At 41.1% G+C, this 21,929-nt stretch overlaps 2 long non-coding RNA genes across 5 annotated transcripts in view; one reads left to right on the top strand and one right to left on the bottom strand.

Moving 5' to 3' along the window:
• LOC110344740 (uncharacterized) overlaps positions 1-21,929 on the top strand; it is a 113,788-nt gene that overhangs the window by 32,559 nt on the left and 59,300 nt on the right. The gene's annotated exons all lie outside the window — the stretch shown is intronic.
• On the bottom strand, positions 6,067-18,456 carry LOC110344748 (uncharacterized). The gene is made up of 3 exons (XR_002387531.2): positions 18,281-18,456; positions 10,238-10,556; positions 6,067-7,400 (listed from the first exon to the last, which is right to left on the bottom strand). It is a non-coding gene; the product is annotated as an uncharacterized LOC110344748 (long non-coding RNA).

The raw sequence follows: 21,929 nt of genomic DNA, 5'->3' as shown, positions 1-21,929 counted from the left end.
AGGTGTTGCAGCTCACAACCAAGAGAGACTCCTGCAATTGCCCCCGTGGGGAAAGTAAGAGTGTCTAGCTTCTGCAACTGTGTAGGTGCTACCCAAGTGATCCACCTCATTTTTGTCCAACTACAATTCTTGGAGGATCAGCACAGTTGAGTGGCTGAGAGCTGCTGGTAGCCGGGAAGACAGCTAGGAACTCAAAGCAACAAGGGTTTGAATCCCAAAAAAGTGCCACAGTCTGACTTAACTGTTTTATGGGCTCCATCAGGATGCCTTCCTAAAATCTGCCTGGGATGCTTCATCTGTGTGTAGATCCCCTTGTCCAGCTGGTCCATGGATAACCTAGGGCTTCATGCTCCTCACCACTCCTCTCATGGCCAGCTCCGTGTGTGTCCCTGAACTGTGAGGGAGCCTTTGCAGGTGGCTTATAAGCATGTGTAGTCAGCTAGCTTGACTCTGCAGGATTGGGAGAAGGCACACAGACTTGAGCATCTCAGGACACTATCCAAGGTGTGCGGGGATTCTCATCACCCAGCCTGGCTTTGTAAGATTGAGAGAGGGTATACGGTCTTAATAATTTTCCTCCTAAAAGGGAGCATCAGGAGTAAAGCAGGCACTTCCATAGAAGTGATATGAGAGGGTCTCCAAATCCTTAGCCAGGCTGCTTGGTAAAGGCATTTCTCTCTTGAAGCTAGACAGTAAAAACTGCCTCTTCAAATGCAGTGCAAGTGTTCAAGAAACATGAACACGACATCATCAAAGGACTAAAAGTATTTTTCAGTATCTGACCTCAAGGAAATGGAGAAATATGAAAATTGCCTGACAAAGAATTAAAAATAATTGTTTTAAGGGAGCTCATCTAGCTGCAAGAGATTATGGATAGACAATTCAATATCAGGAAAACAATGCATAAAATGAGAAATTCAACAGATAGAAATCAGAAAAAAGAACCAAATAGAAATTCCGAAGCTGAAAGAAACAATGGTTTAAATGAAAAAATGAAATAGAGAGTTTCAAGAGTAGACTTGATCAAGTGGACGAATGGATCTGTGAATTTGAATTCAAGTAATTTGAAATTATCCAGTTGGAGGAGAAAAAAAAGAATGAAAAGGAATAAAAAAGCTCACATGCTTTATGAGGCACTGCCAAGTGAAATAATGTGCACATTATGGGAATCTCATGGGGAGAAGAGAGAAAGAAATGGAAACATATTTAAAGAAATAATGGTTGAAAACTTCCCCAGTATTGAGAAGGATATGGATATCCAAGTACAGTATATAAAAGTATAAAACTCAATGGTAACAGTAAATATAAAAGAAAATTCATAATACTCTAATGCTGTAATTGTGGTCTTTAAATCAATTTTAACTTTAGTGTATAGATAAAAAGATAAAAACATTAACTATAGCTGCAATAATTTATTAATGGATGCAAAATATAAAAAGAAGTAAATTGTGATGTTAAAAGCAAGAAATACAGGAGGAATGGCAAAAATGCAGAGTTTTGTATGTGATCAAAGTTAAGTTGTTATCAGTCTAAAATAGATAGTGTAACTGTAAGAAGTTTCATGTAGACCCTGGACAACTACACAGCAAAAATCTATAGTAGATGCACAAAAGATAAAGGGAAGGAATCAAAACATACCACTATAAAAATCATTATATCAGAAAGATTGAAAGGAAGAGCGGAAGAAAGGAACAGACAAACTGGAGACACAGAAAACAACAAAATGCCGATAGTAAGTCCTTATCGATCAATGATCCCTTTAGATGTAAATGGATTAAATTCTCTAATCAAAAGATATTAAGTGGTTGAATGAATATTAAATAGCAAACCAAGCCAAACTAAATCAAACCAAGCAATACCTTATTATCTCCTATCTATAAAAGACTCACTTTTGCCTCAAGGACACATGTAAGCTGAAATTTAAGAGATGGAAAAAGATATTTCAGGCAAATGGTAACCAAAATAGATCAGGGTGGCTATACTTATATTAAACCAAATAAGCTTCAAGTGAAACTGTCATAAGAGACAAAGAAAATCATTATATAATAATGAAAGGGTCAATTCATCAAGGGAATATAACAATTATATGTGTGTGTATGTGAGTGTGTGTGCATGCACACGTCTGTGTGTACTTGGGCATGTAAAAAGCAGATATTAACAGATCTGAAGAGAGAAATAGGCAGTAATACAATAATAACAGGAAAAGCAGTACTCCATTTTCAACAATTGATAGATCAGCCAGACAGGAGAACCAATAAAAACAATCGGATTTAAACTGTGCTTTATATCAAATGGACCTAGAAAGATAAAATAAACTGGGTTTTCTTATAAACAATACACATTAATTTCTCACAGTTCTGGAGGCTGAGAAGTCCAAGGTCAAGGCTAACCATTTTGGGGTCTAGTGAGGGCCTGCTTTCTTCATAGACTGATGTCTTCTCACTGTGGCCTCACATTCAGGAAGCAACTAGCTTGCTCTGTAGTCTCTTTTTTAAGAGCAGCAATTCTAATCACCTCATGAAGATCCCATCTCCTAATACATCACCTTGGGAGTTAGGATTTCAAGAGGGCCACAAACATTCCAACCAAAGCAATGACTGGTGGGTTGAAGAAGAAATCAAAGGGGGAATTTAAAAAATCTTTAAGGCACAAGTGGAAACCAAATATATAAAAACCTTCAAGACACAGCAGAAGCAGTTTAACAGAGTATTTTGTATAGACAAATGCCTACATTAAGAGAAAAGGAAGACCTCAAATGATCTAATTTCACATCTCAAGGATCTAAAAAAAATAGATGAACAAATAATGCCCAAAGTAAGCAGAAAGAAGGAAGTAAAAATGATCAGGGTAAAGAAAATGAAATTGTGACTAGAAAAACAACAGAAAAGATCAATGAAACTAAGAGCTATTTTTTGCAAAGGTAAGCAAAATTGACAACTTCTAGCCAGACTGAGAAAAGAGAGGACAAATAAAATCAGAAATGAAAGAGGAAACATTGCAACTGATACCACAGAAATGCAAAGGATCACAAGAGACTATTAACTATGTAAAACATTGGATAGCCTAGAAGAAGTAGATAATTTCCTGAGATATACAACACCCTAGTACTGAGTCATGAAGAAAGAGAAAATCTGAACAGACCAACAACAAATAAGGAAATTGAATCAGTAATCAAAAATTCCTCAGTGAAAGAAAATGCAAGACCAGATGGCTTCACTGGTAAATACTACTAAACATTTAAAGAAACAATACCAATCATCCTCAAATTCTTAGAAAAAAATTGAAGAGGATGGAACTTTCAAGCTCATTGTATGAGGCCTAGGTTAGCCCAATATCAAAGACAGACAAAGGACACTATGAGAAAAGAAAATTATTGGCCAATATCCTTAATGAACGTAGATGTCAAAGTCCTCCACAAAATATTAGCAAACTGAATTTGAACACACATTAAAACATATATCTTATTCAAATGGGATTTATCTGTGGGGTGCAAGGATGGTTCAACATATGCAAATTGGTAAATGTCCTACACTACATTAGCAGAATGAAGGATAAAAACCATCTATATAGATGCAGAAGAAGAATTTGACAAAATTCAATACCATTTCATGATAAAACTCTCAACAAATTAGGTACAGAAGGAATGATTGTTAACATAAAGGCCATATATGACAAACCCACACTAATATTATATTCCACAATAAAAAGTAGAGAATTTCCCGCTCAGACAAGCAATAAGACAAGGACAGTCACTGTAGCCACTTTCTTCAGAAGTATTGGACTTCCTGGACAAAGCAATTAAGCAATAAAAAGATATAAAACACACCCCAATTAGAAAGGGACAGGTAAAATTGAAATGAGTAGACATTTCTCCAAAGAAGACTAAAAAATGGCTAATAGGCATAGAAAAAAGTGCTCAGCATCACAAATTCTCAGGGAAATACAAAGCCAAACCACAAGAAGCTATCCCTCACACTTGTTAGGAAGGCTATTATAAAAAAGACAAGAGATTACGAATGTTGGTGAGAGTGTAGAGGAAAAAACCCCCTTTTACATTGTCAGTGGGAATGTAGATCAGTGTAGCCATCATGGAGGTTCCAAAAGAAATACAACATATGTAGCACTGTCATATGACCATGCCATCCCTCTTCTAAGTATATACTCAAAGACAATGAAATGATCACTTCATAGAGATAATTGCACCCCCATATTAATTGCAGCTTTATTCACATTAACCAAGATATGGAAACAATCTGTGTGTCCAATGACTGTCAAAAGGATAAAGAAACCAATCTCTTTCTCTCTCTCTCTCGCTCTCTCTCTCTCTCTCTCTGAGAGTGTCGGGAGCAATGCTACATAATTTTGGGGAAACATCATTTGATTAGGCCTAGTTCTCCTGCCTACAGGCCAGCTATGGCATTTCGAGACATAATTCCATTTTGGCCTCTGGTCACAACTGAGACCTCAATGATCCGGTGATGCTGTGATGCTCCAGGACAAGATTACAGCAGTTGAAGACACCCTGGGAGGAACAAAATCTTCAGCTGCCTAGTTCCTCATTGATCTAGGAATTCCCTGGCTCTCTAGCCATCTGTTACATTTGTTTCTCCCGATGTACTTAACTCTCTGTCCTGAGTCATTTGTTACATTTGTTTCTCCTGATGTACTGAATAAAGGTGTGGCAAGCTCTGGGGGGCTTTCCTCTTTGCTGCCCAGAGCAGCACTGATCAGGCCCAAAGCTCAGCTTCTTCTCCAAGTCTCATTTTTTCTACCTTTCCTGTACAATAAGTTAATTCGCCTTGTGCTGCCATGGCTCGCAGGAGACTAGGACTTACTGCAGAGGTTCTAGTAACGTCTCCTTTCCCTGTTTCCTACACGAGAGGAACATTATTCATTCTTTAAAAAGGAGATCCTGCTATTTGCCATAAAATGAATGAATCTGGAGGACACTATACTAAATGAAATAAGTCATACACAGAAAGACAAATGTGGCATGATCTCACACGTGATATCTAAAAAATTAACCACATATAGTAGAAAGAGAGAGCAGAATTGTGTTATCAGGAGCCAAAGGCCATAGTAATGAGGAGATGTTTGTCAAAGGGTACAAAGTTTCAGTTATGTGGGATAAATAAGTTCTGAAGATCTAATGGACAGTATAGTGGCTGTAGTTTATGTTAGCAGAGCCTTGAAATTTGCTAACAGTAAATCTATCTTAAGTGTTCTCACCACACATTCACACACACACACACACACACACACACACACACACACGACAGTACTATGGAAGGTGATGGATATGTTAACTAGCTTGGTTGTTGTGGTCATCATTTCATAATGCACAGTCAGCCTTTTGTATCTGAAGCTTCCAAATACTTGGATTCAACTATGGATGAAAAAAATGCATTTGTACTGAATATGAACAGATCTTTTTTTCTTGTCATTCCCTAAACAATAAAATATAACAACTATTTGCATTTTATTGGGCATTATAAGTGATGTAGAGATAAGGATACGGGAGGTTGTGCATGGTTTAGATGCAACTAATAGGTCACTTTTTGTAAGAAACTTGATCATTGGCAGTTTTTGATATTCTTGAGGACTCTGGAATTAGCTTTCTACAGACACCACAGGATGATTATGTATGCATTTCAAATGATTATGCTGTATACCTTAAATATATACCATTTTTAAACTTGTTAACCCTTGAAGCTGGAAACAAAAGTGGCTACGAGGTAGCAGGATTTCTGTATGCTAAGGGATGTTGGAATCTGTGCCTGGAATAGAGTCAGCTACTTGGTGCTTTTAAAGATTCCTGACAATAGAGTCACCTTTCTGAAAGCAGAGAAGACCTTGGCTAGACATCATCAAACTGTGCTCCCTCAAGTAGGAAAATTTGAGGAAGTGTCCACAGGCAGGTTGCAGTGTCTGTCTCAGTAAATCCTCATATGATTTTCTCACTGACTCTAGGAATAATGAAGATGGCCAGGGTCCCCTCCAGCCTGAGAGTTTATTATTGAATAAAAAACTTTAAGAAAATGAGAATTGTTATTTTCCTTTCTCAGTTTCTCAATCTTTAATCTATAGCTGCTCAGAATGACTTTGTTCAATCATAGGGCTCTTTTCTTTCTATGTGGGTGGGCAAAGCATCTGTCATTGGACCTTTTGGACTCTTTCATGAGGAGCAGAAGGAAAATATCTGGGAGCAGTTTGTTGTATTGAGGAAGCAAGAAGAAAACACATTTTTTCCAACCCAGATGGGCCACTTTGGAAGAGAGCTGGATCACTGATTTGCAAAGGTGTGGGGAGGGACAGTATAGGAGACATACAAGTATTTCTATATAGGCAGCTATGAGGGAAACTGTCCCTGCCTTTGCTACTGTTGGAATATGCTCAACCAAGTGAAGGGTGAGGGATTGGCACACTGAAGGAGGAAATAAAATGTACAAATTCGAGAAGTCCAAGAGCATATTCAGGATGGGTGTTTGACATAGGGTTGCTGTCCCCACTCCTTGGCATGCCCTGCGTATTTCTGCCCTTACCCAAAAGCTTCCCTTGCCCTGCAATGTTTCTTTCTCCCTCACTACTTTACTCTCCCTGTTGGAAGTACCCTTCCAATACAGGAAGTGGCCTCTTGACTTCCTGTTCATCTTTTCTCTCTACTCTAACCAGGCAGAGTCCAGCTGACCCATCCTGTACATCCAGGGCTTCTTGTGGACTTGACATTGTTTATCCTCACATCCTACAAGACTCAAGTTCCCAGACAGAGCCCTAGAGAACCTTTCCCCTTCGTTGGACTGGTGTCTAGGACTTTGGCATCCTTAATCCCTCTCACACAGAGCTCTGTGTGTAATTATGGCTGGATTCAAGGTTACCATAGCAATTCATCTACTCACCTATCTATGGTAAGGCTTTAGGTGGGATGAGTTCTATAATTTCCAGTGAATAAGAAATTAAGGAAACTGAGCTAGAGAAATGACATTCCTAGGCTGGCTATAGGGACCCAGAGTGCCCTTCTCACCTATTTTGCCTGTAATGCAGAGAAAGGCTCTACCTAGGGTGAGGCCTGCCAAAGCCCAGGCCAAAGCCCAGCATGGGGGGACCTCCACTGGGTCCAACCCAGAATCAGAAGCAAAACTGGATATGGAAACTCAGAGTTAAGGTCAAAATGAAACAGAAGTTCTGCATCAGCACTAAAAGGAGTCCTGAGACTTAAGGTTCAATCAATAGCACTTCCTTTTTCCAGCCTTCTTTCTAGATGCACCAGCGGCCAGGTGAATTGGACACTTGAGAATATCCTTTTGTTGGATTCTCCTTCCCCTTACATCTTGGATTGAGTATCCTGGAATCCTGGGTACATTTCTTGTTTTCATGTCAATCTTCTTCAGCAGCTATAAGCCCTTTAAGAATGGAGACAAGTGTTCTTCCCAGTATGTCTGGCATGAAATCCATTGGAAATTTTCAACAAATATATATAGGTTTTTGGGTGCAGGGGTTGAACCCAGGGTTTTGCACATGCTAAGCACGTGCTATACCACTGAGCTATACTCCCAGCCCTAATATATTGTTTGAATGGCTTAGTAAATCTGTAATATTGTACATCAACCCCAAGTCCCTTGATTTCCTTTGCTTGATTTTTGGGATTAAACTTTATGATCCTGGGCTGTTTCCAGGTCTGCCTCACTCCACCATAACAGTTCAAAAAGTGAGGAAGACTTGCTGCTGTTTATGGATACTTATCGGATAGCCCAGAAAGAGGCATGTAATGGCCCCTCACTGAATCCTAGGATGCTTAATCTGAAAGAAAACATCATTCAACTAGGGTTGCTCTCTTGCTGTTCTAGAAATTGCTTTTGTTCCCCACTGGAGTCTAACTCAGCTACTCCTCATTGACCCTCAGGACAGAATTGACTGCCTTACCTTGTGTAGGCCTAACTTTTGAAAGATTCAATTTTCTTAATTTCCCTCCAGGTCCTGAGCTGAGTCAGTGACTGATTAGGTCTAGAATAGTCATGTGCTGGTTGTATTTATAGCACTAATTAATTAATACAGGTAAAGCGCTCAGAAGATAAAGTGCTAGGAGAGTGTCATATCTTAAAATGACTATTAACTCACGGGCTGGGGACCTTTGAATGTGAGCGTCTGGGCAAAAAAAGTGCCGTCACAGGTGGAGCCTTTTAAAAAGCATCTACTTGATTACGGAAGACATAAATTAACTGGAGGAAGCAACGCTCCAGTCAGTGACAGACTGTCGTCAGAATCCTTCCCCGTTTGGTTTCCATTTAAATCAACACATATGGCGAGGGGTTGTTTCAGGGTTTTAAGCATACGTGCACTCTCCTGCAGGAATGTGGAAGCCTCGATTAAAGTGAAGTGGGGGGTGGGGGTGGGGTGGGGTGGCTTCCCAGCAATAGGAAAAATAAGCATGGAACTCTGCAGGGTTGGGGAGCCCAGAGATGGGTGGTTTGTTTTGTTTTATTGTGGTCAGAGGCACCTGAAACCCTTCAAGCCTGTAGTGTTGACACATATGCCTGGAAGGAATTGGTGGCACTAAGATGTGGCCGAGTTTGCTGGTGATCAGGAGATCACCTGAGTAGCCTTGGGGAGTTTTCATGGAGTAAGAGGATCCCTGGAGAAAGATTCATGATGATTGGGGTTTCAGCTTCCCAGCTCAGCCACCCAAAATGAAATGAAGGCCAGAGCATGTTTTGTGCAATTTAATGTCATATTTGGGGTTGCTTCAGAACTCTGCTGGGTCCTGAATCTTTCTGGGTCTGGCCTGGCCTCCCCCCCTGAGTGGGAATGCCCATTGATCCTGATGGAAAGATTGATCCTCTGAATTGTCCAAGAGTCAGCCCCTCTCCCTGCCACACATGGGCTTGGAGATATCTTAGCAAGGTTATCATCAACCAATGTATTTAATCCCCCAGGTGAGTGCAGCAATCTGGGCACAGGGCCTGGAAAACAGATATCAGATGCCTTTAGCAGGGCCTCTTTCACAGTGACCAGCACCCATATCTCAGGTGAGGCTAGGGAGAACCTGGGGCTTCTTTATCATAGCCTCTCTGGGCCAAGATGAAGAAATGCCATTATATCTAGAGAGACCCTGGAGAAGGGCCACCCTGAAGTCCTTAGATACCTGCTTCAAGAATAAGTTAACTGTATCATTTGGAGTCTATTCAGTAAAACATTCCCAGGTGTTACAAAACAGGGAATGTAATACAGGGAATTGGCTGTAGAGGCATTAAAAGAGTGCAAGGAGAAAAAAGAATGGTGAGTTTACTCGTTGATAAACAGCTACTGGAAGTGTCTACCACTCCCAAGGCTTGAGGAACAACAGGGAAAAAGAAGTTAGCCAGCACCCATGGTTTGGTGCCACCGAGACTGTTGCTGCTAAGAAAAAGCTGGCTGAGCTGGAGCCTAGGCCTACATTTTCTGGCCTCCTGCTGCTGCTGCCACTGTTACTGTCTTGGCTGCTGATCCCTCCCTGGCTGGGCTCCTCCACAGCTGCTCCTGCTACTCCTGCTGGAGAAGCCAGGAAAAATGGCTTCTTCTTTCTTTATGCTTTTTACCCCGGGGATTTTTATTGGTGGAACCTAGTTGAAGCCAGCCAGCTAGCAAAGTGGGGTAGAAGATGCAGTTTGCAGGCATCTAGCCCCAGGGCTAGAGAAATGTGCATAGAAGGGTGGTTATTTGCTGAGAGATAGCATACTGCCTGTCATGGGGTTTTTTTTGCGGGGGGATTTGAAGATTAAAGATGGACATGGTGGTGGACACCTGTAATCCTAGTACTATGGCAGGCTGAGGCATGAGGATTTCAGGTTCTAGCCAAGCCTGGGCAACTTAGTGATTTACTGAGACTCTGACTCAAAATGAAAAGGACTGGAGATGTAGCTAAGTATGGAGGACCTGGGTTCAATCCCTAGTACTGCAAAAAGAACAAGAAGGAGGAGAAGGAGAAGGAGGAGAGAGAGGAAGAGGAGGAAGAGGAAGAAGAGGAGGAGAAGAGAACATGACAAATAATTACTATGTACTGATTTAGCATCTGCACTTCTCTAGGCCCTGGTTATAAAGCAGTGAGAAAAACATGATTCTTGCTTAGATAGATCTAGTAGGAGTTTATTCCCTATGGCCAGGCACTGGACTAAAAAGATGAATGATCCCATTCAATTCTCACAATTCAAGTTTTCAAATGAGGTTATAGAGGCTCAGGTAACTTATGCTAAGAGAAACTCACGTGAGATCACATCCACTGTGAAGTTCACTGCCAATCTTGAAAATTCATGTGAAGTTCTTGTCCATGGGGGTGCATTTGCCTTCCCAGGTGAGGTACTTTCAAACAGCCTATCTTGGACCTTGTCTAATAGGACAGTGACAAGATGGGTTGTCCCAGTAGGTGTGGTCACTACTGCTGCTCCATATCCCGGCATTCTTCATGGTTTACCCGGTGATCCATCATCTACCCTGGTCTCCACTCTTCAGAGCTCCTAGAGGACTATCACGTCTGGGACCTTGAGGGTATGAGGGAGGCAACAATACTGGTGCCACTTTTCTTTCTGGTGGGTGCCAAGGAAGAGTCTCAGTGTATTCATCTTTGTGTCCCTTGAACCTAGCACATTGTTTTACACATAGCAAGTGGTAAAGATATATTGTTTGAATAGTTGATCCTTATAAAAAGGCCAGGTCATGCAGCCCACATTTGGCTGTCTTCAAAAGTAAATCTAGCTAAACACAAACAGAAATGCCTCCGACTCTCCCACCTCCACCTGGAAATAAGGACCTTCACAGCAACATTATTTGCAGCGGCTAAAATATGAAAGCAACCCAAGCATCCATTGGCAGATGAGTATATAAGTAAAATGTGTTATAACCTTACAATGGAATATTATTCAGCCTGGACAGGGAAGGAAATTTTGACACATGCTACAACATGGAGGGACCTCGAGAATATTATGCTAAGTGAAATAAGATAATCACCAAAAGACAAATTGTATGATCCCATTTACATAAGGTTCTTATTGTAGTCATGGAGGCCAGAAAGAAAGTGGTGGTTTCCAGAGGCTGAAGAATTGACAAGGCAGTAGAGTGGTAATTATTGTTCAATAAGTGCAGTGTTTCAAGTGGAAAAAAGTCTAGAGTTCTGGAGACAGACGGTGGTGATGATTGCATATAATATGAATTTATTTATTTCTGTGTGTGTGTGTGTGTGTGTGTGTGTGTGTGTGTGTTGCTAGGGATTGAATCCAGGGCCTTGCACATGCCAGAGAAATGCTCTAGCACTGAATGTACCCTTAAAAATGGTTAAAACAATAAAATCTCATGTTATGTGTATTTTAGAATTAAAATAGAAGTAAACTCAGGACTCTGCATTGTGCTTCTGGTTCATGGTGACTCCTAACCCTTTCAACCTGAGAATGCTGTTGGGAAAAGATCCATGGGAGAACTTGGGTTTATCCCCTGTCTTTACCAGAGCCATGAATTCCAAGGTCTATTTCTGGCTATGGAAATAATGAATCCCCAGCTCTTCAGGCCTTTATTTGAACCCCTAGACTGGTCTTGTTAAGATCAGGCCTCTGGAGGCAGAATGAGCATTTGTCTAGAGGTGTGGGTGCAAACACTTTTGATGTTTGTCTAAGCAGCGCACCCTGAGGCTATATTCATCTGTACCCATCGGGTTTCTTTGCTGACAGGCAACCGAAACAAAATCCAGCACATTAGGAAATTCCTGGAAGGCTTCCAGACAGCCCAAGAGAGAATGGGAAGGCTGGAGAACAGGCTTGGGAAAAGGAGAGGAAGCAAGGTGGCTCAAGACTCTAGGAAGAGTTGTAGACAATGATGAACATCTGGACACTTCAGCAAATCCATGCGCCAGGGCAGAATGAAAGGGCTCCCTCCCTGCACCACTTTGCCTGGGGAAAGGAGAGTGATTGGTCAAACCTAGATAAGGGTTGCCTCTTGGCTAGGAGAGGGCAGGACACTCAAGAGGGGTGAGGACCTTTGAAGAAACTGGGACCTAAGGAGAAGTGGCAATGCATGTTCTGCAGCCAAAATCACAAATATCCTGACTGAGACCACATGACAGTACACAGTGGCTCTGGAATCCTACTGTGACCCTGCCAGAAGCTGTAGATAGCTCTGGGGAGCAGGAGTAGGCAGAAGGGTTGTCCTTTGCTCTCCTCATAAACCCAGGCTATACATTAAGGCCTACCTTAGTCTTGAATGTGTTTGCCTGAGGTTCTGGGTCCTCAGTCCCTGGGCTGAGGGGGGCCATGTATGTCTTGGCTTGCTTAGATTTGACACCATTTTCCATCTGTTGCCTCCTGGACTGTCTTGGAGAGAATACTTACTATTGCATTTTGCCAAAATCCCATAAATCTCCAGGAGTAGCAAAGCAGCAACATTTGAGGCCTTTGTGAATCTTTACAGGACCCCGTGGGAGGGAAAACCAGCCACAAATGAGTGAATGACCTCATTTGCCCTGGAAAAATATGAATCTTGGCTAACTTTTCCCTTCTTCCCAAACATGCAGTAAAATGTTTACTTCCACATAGACTTTTAAATGCACCACTGATGTACTCGCTCCCCAAGTACATCAGCAGATTTAAAAGGTTCATAAAAATTCCTTTCATATGGCTAGAGTAAACTTTTGTGCAATTGTTCTTCTGTGAGATTAGCAGTTCACAGACCATCTTTTAAAGTTTGATCACTGGTTTGTCTGAGACCTCATTATCAGTAGACTGGGGAATGATGAAGCTTATTTATCACCAAAGCTGGTGAATCAACATAATCCATTAAGTCTCTAGGGCCTTATATCTCAAGGACCTTATTCCTTTGTGGAGCATGAAATGCTGTTCTCTCTCCACCTCCTCATGCTATTGTTTCAAGCATGTTACTTATTGGTGAGCAGCTGTGGGTGCCTCGATGTTGGGCCAGTACTGCCTTGTCAGGGATTAAGGGGCAAATGAGAACAAGGAACTGGTCTTGTGGGGCACATGGTCTACAATGTCCATTGCAGACACGTGTGCTACCTGGGCCCACTTTATAAAATGCTTATCTCTCAAACCTGACTTAGTAGGCTGGAGCTTAAACAAGTAGACAATAAAGTGAAACTTGTCCAGAGGAACTAAGATGTAAGATATCAGCAGCTGTATGCAAGCAATGTCATGGGTATAGTGTACAGTCAGGTGGTTCCACCATACCAAGGTTGTGGTCCCACCACACCAAGCACACCAAGCAAGTGACAGTACTTTAGGACGTTTGCCTTTCACTACTGTCTGCCTGGTCTGCTCTTCCTCCAGATGTCTAATTGGCTAACTTCCTCAACTCCGTTAAGTGCTTACTCCAACCTCGTCTCCTCCTCTGTCATCATCATCATCATCATCATCATCATCATCATCATCATCATCATCATATTTTAAAAACACATAACATTAAATTTACCATCTTAATTCCTTTTTTTGTGGTAATGAGATTGAATCTAGGGACTTTGCATTAACCTACATATCCAGTACACTTTATTTTTATTTTGACCCTTGTTAAATTTCTAAGTTGCCCATGCTGGGCTCAAACTTATGATTCTCCTGCCTCAGTCTTCTGAGATTACAGGCATGTGCCTCCACACCTGGGTCTGTCTTGTTCCTTTTTAAGTGTATAGTTCAGTATTAGGTTATTCAAACATCATCACTATCCTCTTGAATTTTTTTGTGTGTTGCAAAACTGAAACTCTGTATTAAATAATAACTCCTCATCCCCTTCTACCCCCAGGCTCTGGCAACCATTATCCTGTTTCTGTCTCATGAAATTGACCACTCTGGAAACCTCATATAAGTGGAATCAGACAGTATCTGTCCTTTTGTGATTTTTTTTTGTTTAGCATAATGTACTCAAGGTTCATCCATGTTCTAGCGTGTGTCAGAATTTCTTCCATTTAAAAAGTGGAATAGTATTGCATTGTATGGATGTATTGCTATTTTATTTATCCACTCATCTGTCAATAGATACTTGGCTTGCTTTCATGTTTTGGCTATTGTGTAAATATATGGGAGTACAAATATTTCTTTGAGATACTGTTTTCTATTATTTTAGGTAGACACTCAACAGAGGAGTTGCTACATCATATAGTAATTCTATTTTTAATATTTTTAGGAGCCTCCATACTGTTCTCCATACTAGCTGTACTATCATACATTCTTACCCACAGTTCATCCTGATGTATGTAAAACAATATCTCATTGTGGTTTTGATTTCCATTGCTGTAGTATATTAGTAAGCTTTCTTGTTGCTGAGACCAAATACCCGAAATACACAACTTAAAGCAGGAAGGGTTTATATTTGCTCATAGTTTCAAGGGGTACAGACCACGACTGGCTCCAATGCAGAAACATCATGGCATAAGGGCATGGAGGAGTAAAGCTACTTAATTCATGGTGGCCAAGAAGCAGAGCAAGGAAGAAGCACCAGAGAATAATGGGCAAGGAACCAGCTATAGACCCCAAGGTTATGCATCCATGACCAAGACATTTGCAGAAGTGTGCTTTACTAATTTCTTCAGTGACTTCCAAGCCAATCTAATTGACACATTTAAGTTGAAGCACCATATTCAACTTATTGTCAACTTGATACTTGCTATGATACAGATCTAGATGTCCCCTAAAACTCTCATGTGCTCAGAAGTGGGGCTTTTGGGAGGTGATTGGATCATGGAGAACTATACCTATCAATGGGTTAATCCACTGACAAATCCATAGCTAAATGTGTTGTTAGGAGGTGGGGGCTGGTTGGAAGAGGTGGGTTATTGAGTGTGTGGCCTGGGTATACCTCTCTCCCCAGCTCTGTTCTTCTCTCTTTGCTTCCTGGCTGCCATGATGTAAGCAGCTTTCCTTTGCCACACCTTTCCACCATACCCTTCCTATCTTAGAGCCAACCAACTACATGGACTAAATCCTCTGAAAGACATAAGTCCTTTAAGTTGTGAGTGTTACGTATTATGTCTCAGCAACAAGAAAGTAACTAAAGACCCAAAAACACATCTCCTTAAGCCACACTTAATCTCCAAAAAATACAGTAACAAGTAAACAATTCTACCTAACATGGTACAACTATCCTGAGTATAATCAAAATGGAAATAATTGCTTCCCCAAAGACTCAGCAATTCTGAAAGTTTTCAAAAGACAAAGAACATAATCTCTTCTGAGACCCAAGGAAAGTCTTAACTGAACCTCTGTTAAAATAAAAAGTAAGTTACATAATCCCAGGGTACAATGGCACAGCGTAAACATTCCCATTCCAAAGGGAGGAATGGGGGATAGAAAATAGGATCAAAGCAAGACTAAAACCCAGAAGGGCAAGCATTAAGTTCTGTCCCTTCTTGTCCAGCATCCAGGGTACATAGTGGCGAGATGTAAGTTTTAGTGGGGTTGGGTGGCCCCACCCCTTTGATCTTGCTGTTTGCATCCCACATGGCCTCTTTCTTGGGCTGGCTCTGCTCTTGGTTGGCACATTTCCTCAGCAGATGTTCTATATTCCTGGCATCTCTGACTTCCTGAGATCTGTATTGCATATTTCATTTTATTCCCAGAGCTTCACACACTGTCCTCTCAGGGGCTCCTTGCCTGGATTCCCATGCCTTCCTTTGAAATCTAGGTGGAAGCCCTCTTGATTGTACAACTCTTGCATTCTTAACAATGGTAAAACCAGCATCATATGGATGATGCCAACATCTGCTGTCAGGGGAAGCTGTAGCCAGAGCCCCTTGGACCATGGCTGCAGTGGCCTCTGAGTGCCTGGATGGCTGACCACAATGAAATAAATCCCAGAAAACCAATTTTGTAGGAGGCCCTTCTCTTTTTTCTGTTCCTGGGAAGGAGGCCCTTCTTGAGCAGAGATCCCAGGGACTCTCTTCTCAAATGAAAAGTTGACACTTTTACACCCTTAAGCCTGTGAAGGGTGAGGATCTTGCTGATTTCTGAGATGCCTATAAGGCATCTTTCTATTTGTCCCTGTCCAAAGTACTTGGTTTCTTTCTGATGGTGCTTATCTCTTTAGCAACCCCACCTCCTTTGGCCCCAGATTTACACATAGTTTCTTTTGGGCTACAATTTAAGTTTTTCTGCTCTGCTTTTTGTCTCTGATTGTTACTATAAATCTAGCTAAAAGCAGTCATCCATGCCCATGCCACAGGCTATGTTGGGCTGCCTTGAAATTTTCTCTGCCAGGTCAATTATTTCATCACCTTTATTATTTTTTTTTTCACAATCATTACTTTTATTTCATTTGTCCAATTTTAATTTACACAAAATACTATTTTATAATTAAATGAATGATGGTACAATAGAAGGAAGCATGGCTGCTTATTTTTTAAAGAAAAACCCTGTTTCTATGCACTTGACACCTAGATTAAATTTATTTATTTGTTTTTAAAAATTAATTTGATTGGTACATTTTAGGTATACAATATAATGACATTTATCATTGGAAATTTGTACCTTTACATAATCTATCTTGTTTTTTATTTTTCCCCCATTCCCCTGCCTCCCTTCAACCTCTCCACCGTTCCCTATATACAAAGACTTTGTTTCCATTTTTTCCTTTTCTCATATTAATTCCATTCCTTTCTTTCCTTTTCCCAACCCCTCCCACTTCCCCTTCCCCTTTGGACCTTTTCTTCCTGTTTCACAATATCTATTATGCCATTTGATCCTTATTTACACTTTCAGTTTCTCACACCAGAGAAACAGTCTCTATCTCAACCTGATAAAAGCCATCTATGAAAAACCAACAGCCAATATCATACTAAATGCTCAAAAACTGAAATCCTTCACACTAAAACCAGGAACAAGACAAGGATGTCCACTATCACCACTCCTGTTCAATCTAGTTTTGGAAACATTAGCCACAGCAATTAGACAGGAGAAAGAAATAAAGGGAAATGAAGACGTTAAATTGTCATTATTTGCAGATGACATGATACTCTATATAGAAGATCCCACAAATGCCACCAAAAGTCTTGTAGACTTAATAACCAAATTCAGTAGAGTAGCTGGATACAAGGTCAACACAAAAATCAATAGCTTTCCTGTACATGAACAACAGACTCACTGAAAGAGGAACTGGAGAAACAACTCCCTTCACAATGGCATCCAAAAATATGAAATACCTAGGAATCAACCTAACAAAAGAAATCTAAGACCTCTACTCTGAAAACTATAACACTCTGAAAAAAGAGATGGAAGAGAATATCAGAAAATGGAAAGCCATCCCTTGCTCCTGGGTAGGAAGAACCAATATGGTGAAAATAGCCATATTTCCACAACTGCTATATAGATTCAATGCAATCCCAATTGAAATCCCAGCAGCATACCTCACACACCTTGAGAAAATAATCCAAAAATTCATTTGGAACAAGAAGAGACCCAGAATAGCAAAAGGAATTCTAGGCAACAAACACAAGGCAGCAGGTATCACAATCCCCAACTTGAAACTACACTACAAAGCTACTGTGATGAAAACAGCATGGTACTGGCAAAGAAACAGACTAGAGGATCAGTGGAACCAATTAGAAGATGCAGAACCAACTCCAGACACACTCAGCCACCTCATCTTTGACAAAGGAGTCAAACATCCTCACTGGAGGAAAGATAGCTTCTTTGATAAATGCTGCTGGAAAAATTGGGTTTCAACTTGCCAAAGATTAAAACTAGATTAAAACTGGTACGGTGGCCCAGAAGCTTTCTCTGTGTTGGGAGTGGGGGTACGGCCACCTGGAAGCCTCCTCTGTGCTGACAGTGGTGGTACAGTGCCTGGAAGCCTCCTCTGCACTGGGAGTGGGGGTACAGCAGCCTGGAAACCTCCTCTGCACCAGCCTACATTTTGGTGTCTGATAATCTTCTTTTTCTCCTCATTTTGGTCCCTAACCTGACCTATTGCTACCCTCTTAAATTCCTCAGCCCACTCTATCTCCCACCCAGTAATCCTACTCCTCTTCTTCTGATCTGTTTTCCAAAGTGCTCAGCATCTTTTAACATGCCATGTAATAAAGTTATTTGTTATATTTATTGCTATTGTCTGGCTCCCTTCACTGAAAAGTTGGAATCCTCATGGATAGGATAATTTTTGGTTTAATTCTTAGATGTTTCCAATGCCTAGGGCAGCACCCAGCACATGGTAGGTACTCAATAAATATTTACTGGATGAATGAATGAGTTATGTGGCTTTCTCCTGGATTTTGTAGCCTTGCAGTCTAGGTAGACAGTCCATTCTCAGGAGATTCTCAGTGGCTCACCTGCAGGGCTGCTGCTCAGGCTTTTTTGATTCTCCCATTGAGTTAGAGTGGGAGGAGGAAAGGAGGGAGAGGGAGAGGGAGAGGGAGAGGGGGAGAGAGAGAGAGAGAGAGAGAGAGAGAGAGAGAGAGAGAGAGAGAGAGAGAGAGAGAGAATTGGCTGGCAGTGGAGCATTCCTACTTACTGCTGGCTTTATGACTTCATGCTGCTTAAGCATTATGATTCTGTGATGGATAGTCTAGTCCCCTCTGTCTCATAAGAGGACACTGAAGAAGGTGCCTCCCCTGCCCGGGCCTGCCCAGATACAGAGATGTGGCTCACAAGCTAGCCTCCACAGTGTCAGCTCTGACCACTCAGGAAGCTTCTGAGTCCATGTGCTTTTATGAATTTCTCCAACTGTATTTTTCACTGTGAGTGGAAGTAGAGCCAAGATAGTGCTCTCAATTTAAAACTGCTTGACCCCAATTTTATCACTCACCTTTCTTTCAACATTGTCATTGATGTTATTTTATGTTACCACATTGAAGATTCTGCTCCTGTTGACTAAGCTAAAAGCAACCTTATGTATATGTGTATATAATTTTCTCCTTAGCTGAATTACAGATTTTCACGAGTGGTGTATTCAAAGAGATCTGAGTAAGTGTTGCCTTTTTCTACCAGTTTTCTTTCTCTAGATAACATCTTCCTCTTAAAGTTGACAAAGACAATTAATGTAATGTTTACAATCTATTTAACAAATATTTAATTAAATAGCAGTTTGTTCCAGCCACTCCTCTAAGTTCATCTGTGGTAGTAACTCATTAAACTCTCATGCCATATCACAAGGTAGAACTTGTTATTATTCCCATTTTATAGATGAGGAAAACAAGGCACAGAAGCATAATTTGCCCAAGCAACATAGAAGCAAATTGATATAACTTGCCAAGGGAGTATCCCTAGTAAGTGAAAACCCAACTTTATAGATCATATCTCTGGAACCCAAACTGAGTCTTTGAATCATCCCTGTGAAGATCATTTGGTTTTTTTTTGGTACCAGGGATTGAACTTGGGTCCTTGCGCTTGCGCAGCAGGCGGTGAAACCACTCAGCTAAATCCCCAGCCCAAGATCATTTGCTTTTGTTCTGCAGTCATCTTAAATGGATTGTGAGGTGAAAAAAAGTAGCAACAGCAAGGCAAAGAAAGACAGAATACTTACTGTGGTAGGGGCATTGAGTGTCCAAGATCAAGCTTAGGCAATGTGCGTTCTGCAGACATTCTTGGCATAACAAAGCAAGGGGCTTCCTGGAAAAGACCAGTGAAACTTGAGAGGGTGTGCAGTCCCAGCAAGGTTTGGGGGGAAATGAAGGGGTGAACTGGAAAGGACCATGATTTTCTCACTTTACTGATGGCTGGAAATGGGAAGTTAAGAAAGCGAGGCAGAAAACTCAGTGTGTCCACTCAGAATTCACAGCAGCTGTGTCTGCATCCCTTAGGTGGAGATCTGTCCTAGAGGTGGTCCTAAGCATAGGGTGTAATTGCTATGCTGAGACTTTAGATGGCCTCCTCAGGACCTCCTCACACTGAGGTTACTGTGACATTAACTCAGCCTTTAAAAAAATTTCTTTTTTCAATACTAGGGTTTCAGCCCAGAGTCTTCTCACTAGGTCATATCCCTAGCCTATTTATTTATTACTTATTTGTTTATTTATATTTTGAGACAGGGTCTCTCTAAGTCACTAAATTGCCCAGGCTGGGCTTGAACTTGTGATCCTCCTGCCTCAGCCTTTCAGAGTGATGGAATTATAGGTGTCCACCACCATCCCCTTTTTAACCCAGTTTTTTCTGTTGCTGTTTACTTTGATTGCTTTCAGATTCCTCTAATGAGATCTTGGAATAAAGCAGAGAGAAGGGGGGGGGAGAGAATTTCAGAGAGTCTTAGTATTGTGTCAACAGGTTGGGAGCGAAGGGATCCTTGAGAACAGAATCTTATCTGAAGGGATCAAGAGATCTGATATGCAATGTTAAACTTTTGCTCTTCTACCTTATAATCTCTCCTATTATCCTCAGTCTTTAGTAAAGTTTGTTAAATACTCAGTGCATGCTAGCAGGGCTTTGGGAAGCAAGGGCTGGTATTCACTCTGGGGACAAAGTGGACTAGAAGTGATGTGGCTCCAGGTTTCTCCTCGTTTCCCAAAGTATCAATAACATAAACTTGTTTTTAGCACTAAAAACTGGGGAATAGTGAAAGGGAAATGTGAGATTTTCTTAATCAAGAGCAGAGTGCTCACAGGGATGGTTAAGTGGGAAGAGCAACAGCCTGAGATAAGAACACATCAGTTCTCCCTGGATATCGATGGTGGGACACAAGAAAGGGAGAGGGTCCAGGATTGCCTGTCTTCTCAGGATGTGGGGCATGACGTGGATATCATGGTGGGGAAAACCTTGGAAAGCTGAGAGCAGAGTAACACTGGGCTGCTAAGACCCTGGAGGAGATAAGCCCCTGAGGACAGTATGCGGTCACCTGCTCAACTCTGGTCCTGGTCCAGCCCCCATACCTCCTGGGAGGGAAAGTGGATCTAAGGAAAAGCTAGTTTTACTAGCAAAAAAACCTGATAAGGCATTGTGGCAGCTTTCCTACAGTCATGTTGCTCTGGAACTTTCTTCTGAGGTGTTAGGAGGTGCTGGGTAGGGGCTCATCATCACCAATAAATAATCAGGCAATTTTCATGGTTCAAGGAGCCAGATCCAACACCCAGTAGGAGGGAGGGAGCAGCAGGAGGGTCAAGGTTGCCTGGGAAGTCCCAGGAACCTGCATGAGAAACAGAAGACCTACTCATGAGCACACACAGTATACTCTGAAGGAACTTCAGAACATATTGGAGAGACTCAATAAGGTTCTACATTAACTAGCTTCAGAGAAAGTAGAATGTGTACTTAAATTTTTAAAAAATTGAGGTAAAATTTTGTATACAGTTGAATACTTATATCTTAAGTGTGTAATTCCATGAGTTTTGACAAAAGTATATGCTTGGAACCAACACCACAATCAAGCTATGGCCCATTTCCATCACTCTGGAAACTTCCCTCTGCCCCACTCCAGTGAATGCCCCCACTCATAGCCAACTCCGGGTGTAATTTCTATTATGGCAGACTATTGTGATTATCTTGAATTTCAGGTGAATGAAATTATATAGCACATGCTCTTGTATTTGACATCTTCATTTGACATGTTTTTGTAATTCATCCATGTTATTTTGTGTATCTACTGAACAATATTACATTGTATGAATACATCACAATTGGTTTGTCCATTCTTCTATTGATGGACCTGTGGGAGGTTATATCTAGTTCTATGGTTATTATGAATAAAACTGCTATGAACAGTTGTGGACAAGTTTTGTGTGGCCATATATTTTCATTTTTCTTGGGTGAATATCTAAAATGAAATTGTTGGGTCATATAGTAAGTGAATGCTTAAATTTCTAAGCAACTGCTGCTTTTCTGAACTTATTGTACCATTGTACCCTCCACTGGCAATGTTTGAGGGTTCTAGTTATTTCACATTCTGGCGAGCATTTAGTATTCTCAGTCTTTAATTTTAGTCATTCTAGTCATTATAAAGTGTTATCTTGTGATTTAAATGTGCATTTCTCAGGTTGTGCTTTTTTCATG

This window comes from Heterocephalus glaber, unplaced genomic scaffold (genome assembly GCF_053883595.1).
Source record: "Heterocephalus glaber isolate CG9 unplaced genomic scaffold, H.glaber_assembly_v1.0 deba00001561, whole genome shotgun sequence".
Classification (NCBI taxonomy): Eukaryota; Metazoa; Chordata; class Mammalia; order Rodentia; family Bathyergidae; genus Heterocephalus; species Heterocephalus glaber.
Note: the sequence above shows the minus strand (reverse complement) of the source record. Positions and strands in the feature narration are given on the sequence as shown.